The sequence below is a fragment of the Mercenaria mercenaria genome, unplaced genomic scaffold (genome assembly GCF_021730395.1).
Source record: "Mercenaria mercenaria strain notata unplaced genomic scaffold, MADL_Memer_1 contig_1744, whole genome shotgun sequence".
Classification (NCBI taxonomy): Eukaryota; Metazoa; Mollusca; class Bivalvia; order Venerida; family Veneridae; genus Mercenaria; species Mercenaria mercenaria.
Genome location: NW_026459745.1, coordinates 295 through 14,798, shown reverse-complemented (window position 1 = coordinate 14,798; position 14,504 = coordinate 295). Strand labels below are relative to the sequence as shown.

The 14,504-nt window shown below is 34.9% G+C and overlaps 1 protein-coding gene across 1 annotated transcript in view; it reads right to left on the bottom strand.

Moving 5' to 3' along the window:
* Window positions 1-14,278, bottom strand: part of LOC128551828 (uncharacterized) — a 59,486-nt gene extending 45,208 nt beyond the window's left edge. The window contains exon 1 of the mRNA XM_053532751.1: window positions 14,176-14,278. The gene's annotated coding sequence lies outside the window, so the exon portion shown is untranslated. The remainder of the gene's footprint in view (window positions 1-14,175) is intronic.
* Between the last annotated feature and the right edge of the window lie 226 nt (window positions 14,279-14,504).

Sequence of the window (14,504 nt, the reverse complement as noted above, 5' to 3'; positions counted from 1 at the left end):
TGTCCTAGTATATCCAAACTAAGCTCTTTGTCATCAAAATTGAGTTGTTGTCACATACAGGGTATCAGTGTTGCACTTAATCGAACTGGTATTAAAATTTGTGTCAGCTGTGTAAGTTTGGTCAGTACCTGACAACAATTTTCACAACTGCACATTTTAATACCACCACCCATTAACTGAACATTAACCGTAAATGTTCGAGTCTTAATCTTGACTGTCTGAAGATTTAGACCGAACCTTTCAGATATGTTTAAAAATTTCAAGGTAATTTTAACCCCTGAAAATGAAGAAAAGGTGTAAATGAATTATGTGTCGATGTTTTTGTCGAGCTTTTGTCGTGTCGATGTTTTGTCTGTCGATGTTTTGTCGCGCTCCCAGTATAATATTGCCTACGTAACTGTATTGTCTTCTTGTATTTTATTATAATAATCTGCGTGTTTTATATTCTGTATACTAGTTATAATTGCTGACATAAAACGAGATTGTCACACATTTTAATCATTGAATCCCCTTTGTCCTACATGCAACAACAACAACAAAATTTATTCAGCATTAAGTAGCTTACAGTAAGATGATTTTGTCGGAATGTTCAAAGCGAAATAGTTTACGTCGGAAATCGACGACAGACGACGGACACTGGGTGATCACTTTAGCTTACTTTGACCACATTGTCCTAGATACATAATTTTAATGTTGAAGAAGATTTCAATAAAGTGTTATTTTTTAATAATGCTGAGATGGCTCCCTTGAAATATCGGTCGTACTAGATGTCCACAGTCTACTTCGTCTGAATGGCGAATGTGTATTTGATCCTTTCATGTATATGTACATGACTACGTACATGTATTCTGTACGTCAGTTAAAAGTGTGGTTTTTAGTCTAAAAATATAAAACATTTCATAATGATAGAAACTATTTGCCTCTTTTCGCTCGACCTCTGATTTTCGCTTCGTAGTTCTGTTGCCCAGGGTATAATGTTTACAAAAATTTTGAACCATATTTGATAGACGACATTGACCCATAATTCTATTCATATCTGTATTAAAACAACAATTATTAGAAAATCACGGGCGATGCTGTCAGAAAAGTAAACTTGTCAAACTTAATATATGCTAGTAGTCTGGTCACAGTTATAAAGAAAATCATTTTCAGAAAATATATCATTCAATCATTGTGTCGGATTTCTCTCAAACGGTATACATATTGGACATATCATATGCGTATGGCTCGCCAATTGTCCAACAGTTACGTGAACCCAGGTTCACGCTAAAAAAACTAGGATAAACGAGCGATAAACCAGGTTTTTCGAATACTTACCTATACTTTCGAGCGAAGACATTGGTGTATATAGCTTTCGCTCGTGAACCCAGGTTTATGTTCGATAAACTATGTTTTTCGATTGAACTATGAATTTTGGTCGCTATCCTAAGTTCACGAGCGTTAACCTATATATATCAGCGTAAACCTGAGTTCATGAGCGTAAACCATAGTTTAAGAACGTGAACCCATGTTAACGACCGTGTCTTAGGTTTAAGACCGTGAACATAGGTACATAGGTTCACGCTCGTGAACATAGGATAACGACCGAAAATCATAGTTTTGTTCGAGAAACCTAGTTTATCGAACCTAATCTAGTTTCACATTTGTAAACTATGGTTCACGGTCGTAAACCCAAGTTCCAGGTCGTAAACATAGGTATACGTCCGTAAACTATGGTTCACGGCAAGCTAGTTATCAAGTAATTTCGTTCTTGGTCGAAAAACTAGGATTATAGAATACTAATCTATATTTTCGAGCAAACACATAGGATAACGGGCGTAAACCTTAGTTTGCGCTCTTGAACCCATGTTTACTTTCGAGCATGAGCCTATGTTTACGGGTATGAACCTTTGGTTCACGGTCGTAAACGTATGTTCACGTCCGTAAACATAGGGTCACGGCTTTAAACCTATGTTCACGCCCGAAATTCAGAATTGATTTTATTATCCTAATGTATCGACCGTAAACCATGGTTTACGTTTGATAAACTAAGTTTCTCGATTGAACAACGGTCGTTTTCCTATGTTTACGGTCATTATCCTATGTTTACGCTCTTGAGTCCCGGTTCACGCTCCTAAACCATAGTTTACGAACGTGAACCTATGCTTACGACCATGAACTTGGTTTTACAAGCGTGAACCTATGCTTATGCACATGAACTATGGTTTATGGCGTTATCTTATGTTTTCGCTCGAAAACATAGGTTGGTATTCGAAAACTCTGGATTTATGTTCGAAAAACATGGTTATCGATTGTTAATCATAGTTTTTCGACCATGAACCTGGGTTCACGTAATTATTGGACAATTGGCGTACCATATATGCATCCCACACAAGGTCTTTTTGCATTAAAAATGTTACAGTCTGGCTTCAGTTAAACGATATCCTAGAGTATTCAACAAAAGAACAGTCAACAAACAATACATTCGCTTCGCTTGTAATTACTATAATTGTTCTATTTTGTTTCATATCCAACACATTCAGTATGAAAACGGTATTGTTATAATTTGGCTTTAATTCCAGCAAGGAAACTAGTATTCTAGAAGTTTCAATTACAAATATATTGTTTTTATGCAGTATTTTTGTTGACCGTTAAAACTATTTAACCGTCTAAACAGTAAGAAGTTCTTATTGTGCATAACCTGTTGTGTCACATATGCTTTTCATTTATTCATACATGTTTATTTGTATATGATACACTCTTTACAGAAGGAGTAAAATGTTGATTTACAAATGCGCACAAAATTACTTCTCGCAATTGTAAAATTGACTTTATGTAAATGGATGAACGGAAACCAGATTTACTCTCTACATAAACAAGAGGGCCATGAAGGCCCTGTATCGCTCACCTGACCTATTGACCTAAAGATCATCAAAATTAACATTCTGACCAAGTTTCATTAAGATATGGTCATAATATGGTCTCTAAAGTGTTAAGTAGCTTTTCCTTTGATTTGACCAGATGAGGTAGTTTTTGACCTCACATGACCCAGATTCGAACTTTCGAACCTAAAGATCATTGAGATTAACATTCTGACTAGGTTTCACGAAGATAAAATCGTAAATGTGGCCTCTAGAGTGTTAACACGTTTTTCCTTTGATTTGACCTAGTGACCTAGTTTATGACCCCACCTGACCAAGATTTGAACTTGACCTATAGATCATCAAGATTAACATTCTGACTAAGTTTCAATAAGATATGGTCATACATGTGGCCTCTACAGTGTTAACTAGCTTTTCCTTTGATTTGACCGCGTGACCTAGTTTTTAATCTCAGATGACCCAATATCAAATTTATCCAAGATTTTATTAAGAGTAACATTCTGACCAAATTTCATCAAAATTTGGCAAAAATTGTGACCTTTTAGAATGTTAACAAGCTTTTCCTTTGATTTGACCTGGTGACCTATTTTTTGACCCCAGATGACCCAATATCTAACTCGTCCAAGATATATTAAAAGTAACATTCTCACCAAGTTTTATTAAGATTGGGCCAAAATTGTGACCTTTAGAGTGTTAAGAAATGTTTATTATGATTTGACCTGGTGACCTAGTTTTTGATTCCAGATGACCCAATATCAAAGTAGTCCAAGATTGTATTGAGGGTAACATTCTGAACAAGTTTCATCAAGATTAGGCCAAAGTTGTGACCTCTAGAGTGTTAACAGTTAAATTGTTGGCGACGGACGGACGGACGACGGACACAGGGCGATCACAAAAGCTCACCTTTGAGCACTTCGTGCTCAGGTGAGCTAATAAAAGAGAAACGAGTTTGAACAAATCTGCCAGTCCAAACTTCTCAAATTTTGTAGTGGTCTTTCCTTAATTGTTAAATATGTACAGTCCGCAGCAGATTTTTATTGCTCAGATGTCAAAGACCCGTAAGACATACGGTGTCCGTCGCTCGACCGTCCATCCGTCCTTCTTAATAACTTTCGGTTTCATCTCCTTTTGCAGTTCTGATTCAATTCAAATTAAACTTAGATAAATCATCAACATCAAGTGGGCACGTCTCCTTTTTCTTGAAAACAACGAATAATGTATTATTAGTTGATATTACTACCAAATCTCAAAGTCAGGGCACAGCTGTGTTAGAACACCGAAGGAAGATCTGATCTTGTTTACCGCATGGGCCAGACTTTTTATTACGTACGCACCTATTTTGACTTTTTATGACTTGTAAACTGAATGATTTAATAAAGTAATTGCTGTTTAAAATATGTTCCTTCCTGTGTTTTGAGAAAAACCCCGTATACAACTACGTGTACATACACCTACGTAAATAGGTTTATTAAGTATGGAATCCCGGGGTTTTACTTTTGTGCGTCATATGTTGAATATATATGGCTAATATTTTCCTTTGTATCATGTGCTTCCTTCGTGATATTATGTAGACCTAACGTTATTATATGGTGCAGAAGTACTATTTTATTCAGTACATTCGTCGCTTTAAACTTGTTATTATAGTGTGTTATTTTCGATTAATCGTTATATTATGTGCTTTTGTGATTATATTAGGCATATTTATTGTTATATACATCCTTTATTACGTCATGTATGAAAAACATTATACTATCTAGATGCGTTAATTAATATATTGTGCGCTTTTATTTGACACAGGGTCCTAATTGTTAAACAAAGATTATCAAGTTTCAAACCACGCCTAGATTTCATCTCATCAAGAAAAAAAAAAACAAAAACATTTTTACCAAGTATCATGCAGTATTCATAGAAAATATTTCATTTACAATGCTAAGAAGAGTGTCAGCGACCTTACTTTATATCAGTGTACTTAGTTTCTTAACTTGACTTTGATTTCGTAAAGACATTTAGATAATGATGTTTGTAAATCAGTCGCAAAATGCGCCTATGGAGTGTTAAAGGATGAAGGACACGGCGATTTCAAATCACATGTCATATCTCATTATGATGATAGTTTACTTCATACCGATATAAATTTAACCAGTATGTAGCTTTTATTTCCATCACGTGATGAAATAATTAAAACTAGTATTGTACTGTGTAATTTTTAAATGTATTCACGATTTTTTAAGATATACATAGCAATGTCCGAATCGCCATATTTTGTTCACATTGGATAGAGTCTGAACACTAAATAATTTTGGTATTTGGTACTCTTTTGATTATTTAGAATTACTTTCCTTGGAAAGAGCGTTTCGTCTGTAGACACCAGGACAATGAAAGAGAAAAGATTTCTTAAAGAAACATAGTGAGAGGATTCAGTTTTTATGTACATAACATTTCCTGTCCGCTAAACATGATTTCGGTTCAAAATTTGGTGAAATTTATTTTGGTATACCTCTAACATATATACGAAGGTTGTTCGAAAAGAAATGCTTATTTTGATCTGGAACGTTCAAAATGTAAGTAATAACAATTTTTTTTTATTTCAGGCCCTCAAAGTACTCCCCATGCCCATGGGGCCTCCATGGCCGAGTGGTTAAGGCCTCACTCGGGGTGTAGAATTTTTCATGTGAGGAAGCCATTCAGCTGGCTTACGGAAGGTCGGTGGTTCTATCCAATTCTCCGCCCATGATGAAATAATACACGGAGGGACATCTGGGGTCTTCCTCCTCCATAAAAGTTTGAAATTCGCCATATGTCGGTACGGCGTTAACCAACGAAACAAACTCCCAATTACTAGAATTGCATAATTTCAGTCGATGAATCTACTTCCGGAATCCGTAACGGCACGCTGATTTAGGTATACTAGCAAGGTACTGGTATACGGCAGATTCAAACACCTGTCGGGCCAGCGAGGAAGGTTTTCAATTTCGGAAAAAAGTAGAAGTCACAAGTGGCAAGTAATTGTGAATATTGAGATTGTAGCAAAACTGTTACCTTCTCTTTTTGCAAAAGAATTGTAACAGTGGCAGACGTATGGGCTGGGACATTATCATGTAAAAGTCGGACATGTTTGAAACCTGTGACTGACCGCCGTTTCTGATAGTACAAATAGGCTTTAAAAAAAAAAAAGAAACCTAGGAGAGGTCCAGTGTTGCTCCTTTTAAAGTTATATCAGACACACAGATAACAACTGTTATCTAATTATTGTCTCTGGTTATATAATAGGTTGTGCTATAGACGAGTTTCCCTGCTTCAGGTCACTGTGACCTATTAGGGGCCCAAGCACTTCCTAGTTAATACTGAATTTCATTTTAAAATCTTCAAAAGCTACCATTGCAATAATTGTACACTGAACATGGCCTTGGTGAAAGCTGCCAAATTAGCATCTTACCATTTATACGAGAACCTCACCTACAGGCTTGTTTGTTGCCCCGTTCGTTTGAGCCCAAGAAAACAGCTTCCGAGAAGCTTTAGAAAAGCTTAGAAGAAAATCCCAATCGAACAGACGTCTCTCGGAAGTGAAAAATGTATCATTTTTTAATCAAATGTATTTTTTAAGAGATTTTTTTTGTTAATGTGCTATTTGAAAAAGAAATTCCAAACATTTTACTTGTTCTAGTTTATAACTCAGTTTGTAAGGTATATATGTCGGATTGCCACCTTGTTTTGATCACGTGATTAAAATCTCCAACTATCGGGTGGAAGACACAGAAGCTCAGAAGAACTCTTCTTATTCCGGAAGATCTTCCGAATGGGGCAAACGAACCCGCCAGTTAAACAATAAGTTCACTTAATTGAACGAAATACATTTTATCATGATTCATTTCATATGCAATCTTTGAATACTGCGGACAAAGAATAGTTTATACATATCTCTGTATTTGTTTTGGTAAAAACTGAACCGTCATTTACTGTTTTAATGGCCCAAATTTTATTGCTAACCTTGCTAACTGGTTCAAAATAATGAACCCAAGTTTCATCGCCAGTGACTTAATTTGCAAATGTCTTTTTATCATATTTTGGATATACTTTGAACAATTCTTTGGCTTTTTAACTCTTTGCTTCTTTTGACAATCACTTAAAAAATGAGGTACCCACCAGGCAGAAATCTTCCTAACATTCAGAATATTCTTTAGAATGTAATAACCTCTTGATAGTGAGATGCCAACCATTCGTGCTATATCATGTACTGTGACATTTTCGGCACAAGAGCTTGCCTGGTTTTGGTGCATTTTCGATCGACTCTCACTCGGAATAAAATTTCTTTTTTCATCTAAGAACCGTGTCATTAGACACATTAGAAGATTTTTAAACACCAGAAATTTCAGCAAATACTTGTTTCAAAGAATATCCTATCTTACAACGAGCTGTTATGTAAGCCAGTAATTCCTCCTTCTATAAATATTTTACTACAGCAGTCAACGACTGCGTTTATTCAAATGGAAAATTATCTATCTTTCAATTAAGTTTATGGGCACATTTACACATCATTGTGTAAGTATTGGATAGCACTATACAGGTATGTATTGATTTGTTTCAAGTTTCACGCGACACAATAAACAGTTATGTTCGAACACCTCTCGTATTACAGAAACATGGTTGTTGAGAAATATCTGGAAATATTTCTTATCGTCATCTAAAATTGTGTGAATATTTGTTTTGCTTTCAATTAACTTTTTATTATGAAATAAAATGTGGTAACGTAACAGTTTTGAACAGCTGAATTTAAGTCGATACAACATACACAACAATAAAACCATATTTGAATTCGGCATTCACCTCGTTCAAATCTGGGTAATGACTTTTGTGTACACGTCAGTTAGACGCACTTTTATTATAATAACACATTGTAAGTTTAGGTTATAGATCATTTATTGAACTTCTGATGCAATTAAGTTTGCCGAAACGGAGCGTAGCGTAGTGAAGGCAAAACTTAATGCGTTAGAAGTTTAATAAGTGTATCTATAACATATTTATAGTTCAAACGTCCCATTTCATTTAATTAACTGACAGGTCAAAGAAACAAAAAGCTCTCTCTGAAGTAAACTAAACCACGCCTCCCCAGTCTCTTGGAATTCATTGGCTAGTCTTATCTTCAGTTATGATGGAGAAGTACAATCATGTTTACTACAACTTTATACAAGGTCATTTTAGTGCCATCTCCTTTAGCAAAACAACTGGAAGATTTTAATTTAGTTTTCATAAATACATAATAGACCACTAAGTCTTATCAAGTAGTTTGTGGAACACAATTGTATATTCTTATTCAATGGAAATATAATATGCAGGTTTAACTCTAAATGATCTCACAGTACAATTAAAGCAAAGTTTCTACATGTATAAATAAAACAAGACAAAGTAGAATCTAAGTGCACCCTGGGTTTTTTTTTAGACCAGTAGAGGAAGTGAAAGGTGCAGAAAGGTCAAACTTGAACTATGAAAGTACAGCTTACATTAAAATGAAACTAAAAACATAATTTGATATTTGAGCCGCGCCATGAGAAAACCAACGTAGTGGGTTTGCGACCAGCATGGATCCTGACCAGACTGGATCCATACTGTTCGCTTTCAAAGCCTATTGGAATTAGAGAAACTGTTAGCGAACAGCATGGCTCCTGACCAGACTGTACGGATGCGCAGTCTGGTCTGGATCCATGCTGGTCGCAAACCCACTATGTTGGTTTTCACATGGCACGGCTCATTTATCTATTTGGTCCGTTCATTATTTCTTGTATGCAGTCCCTGCTTTGGTAATTGCTCCGCCTCCTAGAATGTGGGAAATCCATAGTAGGCGGAACAATGAATACTCATTAATTTGGAACTACTGCATGATTAAGTGGATCAGATTCTTCAGTTATGAAACAATATGAAAATAAGTTGGTTACTTTTTTGAAAATCCCTCGCTTGTCATTGGATAAAAACGATGTTTGAACTATAAAACATTTTATGCGCCGTATATGTCTAAAGTTAGAATTGGCAAAACCCGAGAGATACTATATTTAGTATATGAACGAAAAAATCCTATAATATATAATTCTAAAATAAGACTTGGAGAAACCGTTGGGAAAACCGCTTGAAAAACCATGACATGAACACGTATGAACTTTGTGAATAACCGGATTGGATTACAATACTTCAAATGGAGTCATATTTACATTCTTTACGCGAGGTCAAAATCAGTTTATTAGAGGTAGCGGGAACTATTTACTTTAGCAAATATTTGAAACATCGGCATATGCATTTCAAATAATATTACATAGCAAAAACATTGGAAATAGTCCTAGTATTACTGCAATTTGGAAAAATATCGACACATTTGTCACAAATTATTCAAGGCATTCTTGTTTTCCAAAGAACCACAGGTTAAATCTATAACTAATAATGTATATCATGACAATATAAAAACGGCTAATATATCTCAATATTATCTGGAATGACTTATATAGCAAACAAATGTATATTTATTAGCCCACCATCATCAGATGGTGGGCTATTCAAATCACTCTGCGTCCGTGACCAAACTTCGTCAGAATGATGTATTGGTACCCTAGTTGTGTCCTTCTGAAAATCAGACTGGTTTAACAATTTTTGAGTGAGTTAAGGTCCTTTGTTTATATTCATAATTTACATAGATTTGTATAGGGAAAAACTTTGAAAATATTCTTGTCCAAAACCATAGGGCCTAGGGCTTTGATATATGGTATGTAGCATCATCTAGTGGTCCTCTACCGACATTGTTCAAATCATTTCCCTGGGGTCATATAAAGCCCCGCCCCGGGGATCACGTGGCTTATATAGACTTATGTAGGGGGAAAAAATTGAAAAACCTCTAGTCAAAAACCACAGGGCCTAGGGCTTTGATATTTTATATGTGACATCATCTAGTGGTGCTCTACTATGATTGTTCAAATTATTCCCCTAGGGTCTAATATGGCCCCATCCTGGGGGTCACATGGTTTATATAGACTTATACAGGGAAAAACTTGTCCAAACCACAAAGCCTTGGGCTTTGATATTTGTAATGTAGCATCATCTAGAGGTTCACTACCAAGTTTGTTCAAATTATCTCCCTAGGGTCAAATATGGACCTGCCCCGGGGGTCACATGTTTCATATAGACTTATATAGGGAAAACTTTTAACATCTTCTTGTCCATAACCTACAACATTCAAGATTAGATCACATGTATAGGTTTGAGTGGCAAGATGAACCTTGACATGAGCTGACCTTGATCTTGACCTAGTGACATTTCTGTAGCTACATCCTTTAACTTTGGACCACATGCATAGGTTTAAGTACCGAAACAAACGTTGACCTTGACATTGACCTAGTGACCTACTTTCACATTTTTGAAGGTACAGGCTTCAAATTTGGACCTCATGCATAGTTTTGTGTTCAAAAATGAAATTTGACATTGATTTTGATCTAGTGACCTACTTTTACATTTTTCAAGCTATAGCCTTCAAATATGGACCACATGCATAGTTTTTGTGTACCGGAATGAACTTTGATCCTGAGATTGACGTAGTGACCTACTTTCACATTTCTGAAACTACAGGCTTCAAATTTGGACCACATGCATAGTTTTGTGTTCCAAAATGAAATTTGATCTTGATTTTGACCAAGTGACCTACTTTCACATTTATCAAGCTACTGCCTCCAAATTTGAAGCACATGCATAGTTTTGTGTACGGAAGTGAACTTTTACCTTGAAATTGATATAGTGACCTACTTTCACATTTCTCAAGCTACAGCTTTCAAATTTGGACCACATGCATGGAACACATGCACAGTGTTGTGTACCGGAATGAAATTTGACCTTGATTTTGACCTTGAGCTAGTCTTGAAATTGGAACATTCAAAAATGTCTCAATTATTGGCGCCAAGATCATTCTGTGATCTCTTGTTTTGATATTTGTTTTTCATTTTTTGGCTTTTTGTCTATTCTTCAGCTCCCTCAATAAAAATAAAAGAAATCTTTCGCCGATTTCGGCAATGATTTGATCAAAAAGTCCAAAAGAGCTTAACCATCGTGAGTATTGTTTAGACATTCATCATTGACCCTTTCCAATTCCCGCCCAATCACCAGTCACGTGTAAGGTAAAAACGACATGGAAAGAAGTTACGCCACGCGTGAAAATATATATCTGAAGTTCAAACTATATGGTGTTCAAACTGTGAAACATGATTCTATTCTACACCGAAACAAATAGATATCTTATATACAAAAATAAAGAATTGGAAATTGTAAGCAAATTTAAGTATTTAGGAGTGTTATTTAGCTCATATGGGTCATTAAATGAGATGGATAAGATGCTAGCAGGCCAAGCACTAAAAAACATTTTTAAAATGAATATATACTTATATAAATTTACAGACTTACAACCTAAGCATACTCTTGGTCTTTTTGACAAACTCATATTGCCAATACTTAATTATGCTTCTGAAGTATGGGGATTCAACAAAGGTTCACAAGTTGAACGTATACACTTAGGTTTTTGTAAAAGGTTACTTGTTGTTAAAGTCACAACCCAGAACTCCTTCATTTATGGAGATAAGGGTAGAATGAATCAGCAAAATGGCAGAAATTTAATCATTATAAAATACTGGTTGAAAATCTGTAACTCCAATGAAGACAAATATATTAAACAGGTCTATAACTGTTTAAACAATTATGTCGAGTTAAATCCAGAAAAAATAAATTGGGTTTCACAGGGTAAACATATATTATCAAGGTTAGATTATTATGATGGCTGGCTTTCACAGGGAGTAGGGGATGTCAACATCTTTCTGCGTCAGTTGAAACAACGTATTAAGGACATATACGTACAAGACTTAAGAACAAGTTTACATTAGGCTAGTTTACATGAATCGAGTAGAGCTATATTTTATATAAATATATTTGACTTCAAATTTAATGAGTATCTGAATATTGTATTAGAGCATCGGTGAGTTGATTTCTACCGGAAACATATTTTACGCCTCGTCATCATTGTCGATGTCATGGTCATCTTAAAAACCAGTTTATAACTTTTGAGAGACAAAATCATCGAACACGCTTAAGAAAAAGATTTGTCTAATTTTAGTCAACACCATTATCATTAACAAAAATACAAACAACTCTATCACTAAAGTCATCATCAAGAACATGGAACATTTAACTTCGGACAAAAACAGTATATGATTATAATGATAATGTAATGGCATATGATAATGATGATGATGATGATGACAACGGTGATTGTGATGATGATGTTAATGATGATTATGATGGTAATGATAACGAAGATTATATGGTGGTGTTGTGGTGATTGTGTTGATGATGGTTGTTGTGGTAGTGGTGAAGATATTATTTTGATGATGATAGCGATGACGATGATCTTGATGATGATGGTGCTGCTGGTGATAGCGTTTGTAATGATGATGATTGTCACTATGGTTGTGATGATAGTGGTGATGATGATGATAGCGGTGATGATAATACATTTGTAGATGATGATGATTGTTGTGGTGGTTGTGATGATATAGGTGATGGTGGTGACGATGATTGCGGTGATGACATAAATTGAAATAATGTTATTCAAGTTTCTATGACAATTCAATGTGTTCAAGCATATAGGATTACATAATAAAAGAATTTTACTAACGAAACAATTTGCAGGTGTAACAACTGAAACAGGTGGGAAATGACAAAACAATTGACTTTAAAACTTTATAATGGTCCCTTTTTCACGGCAAGAGCAAATTTTATTTTTTATCAGAAGACATAGTTACTTTAATCGGAGGTAAAGGGATACCCAAACATGCAGCAGTGGAATAATGCCATGACATGCACTGATAAGCCCAGTGTGTTTCAATTTATAAAATAAACAAGGTTAATGTTTTCATGCCTCAAAATTGGCAATATTTTTGGGGGTTTGAGAAATTCAGATCTGATATTAAAATGATTAAAAAATAATTAAGAAGTTCCAATCATGATTTTCCAGTTAAATATTGCTTAAAAGAGCATTATGCCCCTGTCAAAGTTTTTCAGAACAATTTTAGCGTTTTTTTCTTGTTCGTTGGCCTTAAATTGCTCTTGTGACTTCACTGTCAAGTTATCGAGAAACAAGAAACATCTTTAAAAATGATATTCGACCTTGTTGGATATTTAATATATGGCAAATGTTTGATTGTCGTATAGATAGTTCCCTGTAAGAAGACAAAATTACGTTCGAATATTCCTGTGCAATTCTAAATTTACACTGCATTACCGACACTTTTCGGTAAACATACCAGCAAATAGACGGCATTTGGGGATTCAAAGTAAAACTGCCACTAGTTTAATAAAGCAGTGTATTCATTAAAGAGTTTATGGAGAATACCGAGCTTACTACGTCCGTCAACGACGTGCACACTATATAAATATAGTTTAACAAATTAGAGTATTAAAACCCACAAGCTCCAACATTATGTGTATAAATACTTAATGTCTACAGTAATTGTTGTTGTTTCTCCTGCAAATGTCATACTCTGTTGTACATTAGTTTCAGCCAGTTAAAAGTATGCATGTATTAATTTCTGTCCAGTCTCGCTGATTTTATTAGTTCATGAATTATAAATTTACAATTTTTATTGATTATTTAAGAAGGTCAAAAGTTGGCTTAGACAACACTAAGTGAAAAAAAAAAAAAAAAAACAACAAAAAAAACAACACTAAGCGTTTTGATATGTTACGTAAATAATAATTGCATATACCTGTGGTGGCTGATTTCTGCTATGTGGAGGTTCCGATTTGGATTAGTGAAGACGCATCATAAAAAATCGAAAAAATGCAGAATGTGTCGTTCTGTCGTGTTGGCGAGGCAACGACACGACAATAAAGGACACATGAACGAAATTTTTTTACCCTCCAATATGAAATCGCGATAAAAAGTCCGTCAAGTTGACGACCTTTATTTTCCAGTAAAAACTGCCGAACTGTCGTATTGTCGTGTCTCCCCTCCTCCTACACGACACTATTTTTACTTTGATTTTATTGAGATAAATCAAGAATTACTATCATAATTAAAAATAAATACTATTTCTATGATTTAACTATCTTCTTACAAGGCCTTTATACTTTTGGCCTTAAATAAATCTCTTTCTAAACTGTAGAGCGGATGTGTAAATGACCTAACATATCAGATTTCTAGCTTAGGTTTAATATTGTATGTATGTTTAAATAACGTTTACAAGCCCAACGTATAAGATATAATATGTTCAGCTCAGTGAGAATTATTATGTTTTACCTGTAAGATATTTCCAAAATTGCTCTGGGCTCATTTCACACATATCTGTGGTTAGTTATTTAAACACCCGACTGTTACACAACATTTAATGATACTGGATCATGCGAATGCCGTATTGGAAATTTAACTATTTTATATTTAGTATTGAAATAGATTGTTGAACATTTGCCAACCGAGATGAAGGGGAGTGTTAGATCTATTTTTTACGGGGGCCATTTCAAAATAATTTGATATTATTATGTGAAGTAACAGTGATAATGCTTATTTATGAGATCATTGTGCGGTAGAGGATTAGATTCATCTGTCCGTTTGTCTGTCAGGAAACTTTG